General features: G+C 53.4%; 2 non-coding genes and 1 pseudogene across 2 annotated transcripts; all 3 read left to right on the top strand.

The window, feature by feature from the left end:
* The first annotated feature begins 2,001 nt into the window (after positions 1-2,001).
* Positions 2,002-3,880, top strand: LOC123500615. Its single transcript, XR_006673405.1, has one exon. It is a non-coding gene; the product is annotated as a small subunit ribosomal RNA (ribosomal RNA).
* A 551-nt stretch (positions 3,881-4,431) lies between these two features.
* On the top strand, positions 4,432-4,590 carry LOC123500614. The gene has a single exon (XR_006673404.1). It is a non-coding gene; the product is annotated as a 5.8S ribosomal RNA (ribosomal RNA).
* A 647-nt stretch (positions 4,591-5,237) lies between these two features.
* Positions 5,238-7,581, top strand: part of LOC123500616 — a 6,800-nt pseudogene continuing 4,456 nt past the window's right edge.

The raw sequence follows: 7,581 nt of genomic DNA, 5'->3' as shown, positions 1-7,581 counted from the left end.
ATCGTCGTCCACTGCTGCTGTTACTACTAAGCTATTCTTGTTGCGTTTGTTCGCCTGTGTAGCTACTAGTATAAAGTAATTGCAGCGGTGGGGCCGGCGGCGGGAGAGGTAACAGTCCGCTTCGTTCTTGTCTAGAGAGACGGAACTAAACCCCAAAATGATATACGAGAAAGGGGCGCGGCGTCGTTAAGAGACGTTCATTCGTCTTAGACGCGTAGCGACTAATCCCCAAACCCCTCCCACTCTGTAATGCTGTTTGGATGACACGTTACTGAAAGAGTGGTGAATACTTTTTATTATATAGCAAGCAGTGCGTGTGTATGTATACAGGCATGTGTATGTATGTATGTTACTACTACTACTACTACTACTGCCGGTGGTACAACCTCTGCCTCTGCATATGAAGCCGTGGTGTGGCTTACTTACTTACCTGCCTCTGCTGTGTGGCGAGGTTATGTGGATGTTTCTCACGACTCTAAAGTTGGCTTCGACAACAACCGGGTAGGGGTCCGCCTCCTCAAAATCTGAGATACGGGGCGCGCGATCCGCGAAAGGGTGTTCCGCCTAGGGAGATGTTGGGTCTCCTGCTGATGGTCAGAGCAATAGCGAAGGAACTGGCCCGATAGCAACTCGGTTGCTCAATAAGAATCAGTCCTGCCCAAACAAATAAGTGAGGGTGAGCAACTCAGAAGGGACTGGATCACACAGATTGGGGTCGTCCTTATGTGAAGCGTTTGAGAGGCGCCGTTGCTTCAACTATTGTCGTGAGCGTTCCATAGCCTTTAAGCCAGTGGTTGGTGGAAGCTACACTTGACTCAATAATGTGGTCAGTGTGGATGGAATTCGGCATGTCAGTGGCGAACGACGACGACTGCCTGCCTGCGGCTGCTGCTGCTACTCCTTATTACCTTGCCTTGGGACTTCGACTTGGTGGGGCCTATTGGGGGGGCCTTCACCCACGGAGAAAGTGCCAGCACACAGTCTTCTAAGTGGTAGTGCGATGCTCAATGCAACACCATATAAATCCGCGAACAAGAAGAGATATTATTATAAGCCTCGGTAATTCCTGACGAGCATGTGAGCACACTACATATAATAGTGCTGGGGTCGAGGGGGTAAAGGTAATAATGGTGGTGGTGGTGGTGGTTGTGGGTCGTCGGTTGTCTCGTTGCTTGGCGAGCTGATTGAGTTGGATTGACGGATTGTTTATGGGGTGTGTGTGTGTGTGTGTGCGTGCGGGCTAGGACGGGCTGTCCCTCATCTTATAAACACAAGACGTCCGTCCGACCGAGCGCGCACACGATGACACGCACTCCACTCCATCTAAAACCCTAACGAGGAATTCACGGAAGGGCACCACTGCTCTGGTAGAGCCTATTGTGTGTGTGTGTGTGTGGGTGGGCTTGGCAACCCCACCCAGCAGCGTCGCGACACAGCGTCGGGCGTTTACCTTCCCTACTATTATTACAAGAGTTTACTACTTATTATTAAGCTGAGGGTGTTAGTGAGACTTCACCCCATGATGCGAGAGAGTAAAACTCGGGAGAGGGAAAGAGAGAGAGAGAGAGAGAGAGAGTGTCAGATTAAGCACCTTCCGTCAATTCCTCATTAGGGTGGTGGTGGAGCCTATTGTGGTGGGCTTGGCAACCCCACCCAGGTGCTGCTGTTATGATGCAAAGGGAGCGTCGCGACACAGTGTCGGGCGTTTACCTTCCCTACTATTATTACAAGAGTTTACTACTTATTAAGCTGAGGGTGTTAGTGAGACTTCCTTCACCCCATGATGCGAGAGAGTAAAACTCGAGAGAGAGAGAGAAAGAAACAAGCAAGGTGTGACAGAGAGAGAGAGAGAAATAAAGAGGGCAAGTGTCAATCAAGCATACACGCCTTGACGTGTATGGAGGGCAGCAGTAGAGCTGCTCTGGAGTATTGAGAAGGAGGAGGGGTTTGATGTTTGATGTGCGACTCTACACTACGAGTGCCTTCATCATCACATTTTGCTACCTGGTTGATCCTGCCAGTAGTCATATGCTTGTCTCAAAGATTAAGCCATGCATGTCTAAGTACAAGCCGAGTTAAGGCGAAACCGCGAATGGCTCATTAAATCAGCTATGATTCATTGGATCTGTACCCACACTTACTTGGATAACTGTGGTAATTCTAGAGCTAATACATGCACCACGTCTCTGACCGCAAGGGAAGAGCGCTTTTATTAGTTCAAAACCGGTCGGGCCTCGGTCCGTCACCCCATTGTGTTGAATCTGAATAACTTTGAGCTGAGCGCACGGTCTCCGCACCGGCGCCGCCTCTTTCAAGTGTCTGCCTTATCAGCTTTCGATTGTAGGTTATACGCCTACAATGGCTATAACGGGTAACGGGGAATCAGGGTTCGATTCCGGAGAGGGAGCCTGAGAAACGGCTACCACATCTAAGGAAGGCAGCAGGCACGCAAATTACCCACTCCCGGCACGGGGAGGTAGTGACGAAAAATAACGATGCGAGACTCATCCGAGGCCTCGCAATCGGAATGAGTACACTTTAAATCCTTTAACGAGGATCTATTGGGAGGGCAAGTCTGGTGCCAGCAGCCGCGGTAATTCCAGCTCCAATAGCGTATATTAAAGTTGTTGCGGTTAAAAAGCTCGTAGTTGGATTTCAGTTCTGGACTGACGGTTCACCGCCCGGTGCACACTGTCACGCTCCGAACAGTTTTTAACCGCCCGCTGGCTCGCACGGGGTGCTCTTCATCGAGTGTCCCGCGTGGCCGGCAGAGTTTACTTTGAAAAAATTAGAGTGCTCAAAGCAGGCTACATTGACGGCCTGAATGCCTATGCATGGAATAATGGAATAGGACCTCGGTTCTATTTTGTTGGTTTTCTGAACCCGAGGTAATGACTAATAGGAACAGGCGGGGGGCATTCGTATTGCGACGCTAGAGGTGAAATTCTTGGACCGTCGCAAGACGAACTACTGCGAAAGCATTTGCCAAGGATGTTTTCATTAATCAAGAACGAAAGTTAGAGGTTCGAAGGCGATCAGATACCGCCCTAGTTCTAACCATAAACGATGCTGACCAGCGATCCGCCGGCGTTATTCCCATGACCCGGCGGGCAGCTTCCGGGAAACCAAAGTCTTTGGGTTCCGGGGGAAGTATGGTTGCAAAGCTGAAACTTAAAGGAATTGACGGAAGGGCACCACCAGGAGTGGAGCCTGCGGCTTAATTTGACTCAACACGGGGAACCTCACCAGGCCCAGACACCGGAAGGATTGACAGATTGAGAGCTCTTTCTCGATTCGGTGGGTGGTGGTGCATGGCCGTTCTTAGTTGGTGGAGCGATTTGTCTGGTTAATTCCGATAACGAACGAGACTCTGGCCTACTAACTAGTCGACGGATCTCCAGCAATTGGTGTCCAGTTCGCAGCTTCTTCTTAGAGGGATAAGCGGCAATTCTAGCCGCACGAGATTGAGCAATAACAGGTCTGTGATGCCCTTAGATGTTCTGGGCCGCACGCGCGCTACACTGAAGGGATCAACGTGTCCTCCCCCTCCGAGAGGAGCGGGTAACCCGTTGAAATCCTTTCATGATAGGGATTGGGGTTTGCAATTGTCTCCCATGAACGAGGAATTCCCAGTAAGCGCAAGTCATGAGCTTGCGTTGATTACGTCCCTGCCCTTTGTACACACCGCCCGTCGCTACTACCGATTGAATGATTTAGTGAGGCCTTCGGACTGGCGCTCTTGGATGCCAGGCCCGCGCGGTATTACTGCCGCCGGGCTCTCGGCGCCTCGAGCTGACGGAAAGATGTCCAAACTTGATCATTTAGAGGAAGTAAAAGTCGTAACAAGGTTTCCGTAGGTGAACCTGCGGAAGGATCATTATCGTGACGTTTCTGAAAGGAACGCAACTAAAAGTTAAAAAGCTCGCACCAGGGTGGCGGGGATTGGCCTAATCAATCAGTCAGCAGCTCCTGCGGGGATAATGGCCGTGTGCCACCGTCCGCAGGAGTACAACAAGTAGTAGGGGCCTCCCTTGCCTGTCAACAGGGCCTCCTTCCCTGTTTGACAACCCAACAAAATCTTTTCTCCACTCTAACTTTCCTTCGTGCAAGGATTGTTTGAGCGGTAGACCAACACCTACTATACTACTACTACGTATGCTGAACTTACTACCTTATTACCCCTGGGATACCATGGCGATGGAGCGCAGAAGTGAGTGACTGCGGCAGCACTGACTGCTAGCTGCTCACATGCTGCGTTCGGTCGTCCCCAGTGGGTATCATTAAACCGTACACTACCCGTGTACTCAATACTACTACTACCCATTTAAAACCCAGATCACTACGTCTTCCCACAAGTCTCCTGAGGCAGAGGCAGTGGAAGTCTGATAAAGAGTCGGCCTAGTTCCGACGTAATTCCAAACATACTATCACAACTCTTAACGGTGGATCACTCGGCTCGTGGGTCGATGAAGACCGCAGCAAGCTGCGTGTCGGTATGTGAATCGCAAGAATACCAGATACATCGACAAGTCGAACGCACATTGCGGCGGCGGCACTCTCATGTGCTGCCGTCACCCTACACGAGGGTCGGATATCATATCACATGCATCGGCATTGTCCAGCCGCGCAAGTTACTACTACTACTCTTTCAAACCACATTCGCGCCGAAAGGGCTTCACACCCTCACGCGCGTTTGTAGTACAATGAAATGGGGCACCCTTATAAAGCGGGACCAAATCCTAACGGAAGCGGTCCCGTGGGTGAGATGCATCATGGCATCTTTCAGAGTGCTTGCGTTGGTCTGGCTTTGACCGCATTGGGGAGTTTTCGCCTTTGTGGCGTTCCCTTAAGACCTAAGGCATCGATGGCGCAACGCGTGTGCGTGTTGCTGTCACGTGCCGATGACTTGGCATTACTCGGATGAACTAGCTAGCTAGCTCATTACGAGTTTTGCCTGCGGTCTCGGCTCCCAACCTCCTATGATTAAAGCTGGTTGAGGAGGGCGACCGGGTCGGACTGTTTGTTCTGTACTGCGGCTCGCACCTACTCTATAAAGCTGGAAGGAAGGGATCGAGAACGTTGAGTGGAGCCAAACTTTTTCGAATCTTGTCGCGTCGACTACGGGGTTAGAGTACGCGTATCGCTTCTTTCCCCTGCTGTCGGCCGACGAGAGAGACAAAGTTGTAAAAGCACTGTGAAAAGCTTGAATGAGCGGCTTGACGGTGCGGCTCCAATGTCGACCTCGTGTTAGGGTAGAGTACCCGCCAAATTTAAGCATATTAATAAGCGGAGGAAAAGAAACCAACAGGGATTCCCTTAGTAAGGGCGACTGAACCGGGAAGAGCCCAGCGCATAACCTGGCGTCGTGACCCGGCGCCAGGGTGTTGCGTTTCGGAGGGTCCGGCACGCAGTCTCTCACCGCCTAAGTTATGCTTGAAAGCGGCCACTGCCCGTGGAGGGTGACAGGCCCGTGTGGCGGCCCGCGAGGGTACACGAGAGATTGTCGGAAAGGGCCTCTCCGTAGAGTCGGGTTGCTTGATAATGCAGCCCTAAGCAGGTGGTAAACCCATCTAAGGCTAAATATGACCACGAGACCGATAGCGAACAAGTACCGTGAGGGAAAGTTGAAAAGAACTTTGAAGAGAGAGTTCAAGAGTACGTGAAACCGTTAAGAGCCAAACGGGTGGGACCTCGAAGGTCGAACCGAGGGATTCAGCTCGTCGGCCCAGGTCGGCCGGGTGCGGGATTCGCAGATGCGACCCAGGAAATCTGGGCGTGCCCGCACTCGAGCCGGCGCCGGCGGGCGTATTTCCCCTCGTGATGTAGGTCGCCGCGACCCGTTGCTGGGGACGTCGAAGGCCCGGGCGGACTGGTACCCCGACGTTGTGCGCCTCGTTGCGCCTTCGAAGGGGGAAACCTCCGGTGTCCTGGCTGCCCTGCGACGGTCGTGCAGCAGAGGGCGGCGCAAGCTTCCCTCTCGCGGCGTGCAAAAGGTCGGTGACCCACCCGACCCGTCTTGAAACACGGACCAAGGAGTCTAACATGTGTGCGAGTCATTGGGCGCACTAAACCCAAAGGCGCAATGAAAGTGAAAGGCGCGTGTCTCTTCGGAGGCGCGTGCCGGGGCCGATCCCTGACCGGGCGATGCCGCCGCGTTCACGCCATACCAAAGCGGGGCCCTGTGGCGGTTCAAGGGCGGAGTGAGTCCCTTTCTCCGTCCGCCGTCGGTCCCGTGGGTGGCGCGGTGCGCTCGTTGGTCCGAGCTTGCTCGCCTGTACGCAGGGGGGCGCAGGCCCGGGACTTGTCATTCGACGCTGTCGCGCGAATCTGTTGTTGACCTCATCGGCTTTGCTTGGGCTCTCGGCTGGCGTGCCGCGTGTCTGGGCGGGCTTTGGGCGGGGGCCTCTCTCGGGGGGCTTCTTCTCGGGCTCGTCCGGCGCGGTGGCGCCTTCCGATCCTGCTCTGTCCGGAGTGGCCTAGCGCGCGTGCTGTCGGCAAGTACCATGAGCAGACATGTTGGGACCCGAAAGATGGTGAACTATGCCTGGCCAGGATGAAGCCAGAGGAAACTCTGGTGGAGGTCCGTAGCAATTCTGACGTGCAAATCGATTGTCAGAGCTGGGTATAGGGGCGAAAGACTAATCGAACCATCTAGTAGCTGGTTCCCTCCGAAGTTTCCCTCAGGATAGCTGGTACTCGTGGAAACGGAGGAGTTTCATCCGGTAAAGCGAATGATTAGAGGTCTTGGGGACGAAACGTCCTCAACCTATTCTCAAACTTTAAATGGGTGAGATGCCGAGCTTGCTTGAATGCTGAAGCTTCGGCGACTAATCTGAGTATCTAGTGGGCCATTTTTGGTAAGCAGAACTGGCGCTGTGGGATGAACCAAACGTCGAGTTAAGGGGCCTAAACGAATGCTCATCTAGACCCCATCGAAAGGCGTTGGTTGCTATAGACAGCAGGACGGTGGCCATGGAAGTTGGAATCCGCTAAGGAGTGTGTAACAACTCACCTGCCGAAGCAACTAGCCCTTAAAATGGTATGGCGCTCAAGCATTCTCCCGATACTCGACTGCCGGTGGCACTATAGGCCAAGCTTCCTCTTAGCGGGGGTAGCCCAGGTCTCCAAGCCCCGGCGAGTAGGAGGGTCGCAGGGTGAGCGCTGAAGGATCCGGCGTGAGCCGGCCTGGAGCCGCCCCTGGTGCAGATCTTGGTGGTAGTAGCAAATAGTCGAGAGAGACTTCCTTGAAGGCCGATGTGGAGAAGGGTTCCATGTGAACATCAGTTGGACATGGGTTAGTCGCTCCTAAGCCCAAGGCTAAAGCCTTATCCCACGTTAGAGGCAACGGCCAAGCGAGTTTTGCTGCCCTGTCGGTCACGCACATCAAGACCTCTCATTAATGGGCAGCACAGAGAGAGGATGAGATTTTCCTCAGTTGCTGGTTGGGAGTTAGTGGCGAAAGGGAATACGGTACTTATTCCGTAACCAGGCCTGGATGCCAACCTCGGGACCAGTTCAATCTTGGGCTGTGTCCCTTGGTGCAGGAACCCGGTAACGGGAACCAACTCGCGTCCATCGGCG

This window comes from Portunus trituberculatus, unplaced genomic scaffold, assembly GCF_017591435.1.
Source record: "Portunus trituberculatus isolate SZX2019 unplaced genomic scaffold, ASM1759143v1 PGA_scaffold_442__1_contigs__length_13359, whole genome shotgun sequence".
In the NCBI taxonomy this organism is placed as follows: Eukaryota; Metazoa; Arthropoda; class Malacostraca; order Decapoda; family Portunidae; genus Portunus; species Portunus trituberculatus.
Note: the sequence above shows the minus strand (reverse complement) of the source record. Positions and strands in the feature narration are given on the sequence as shown.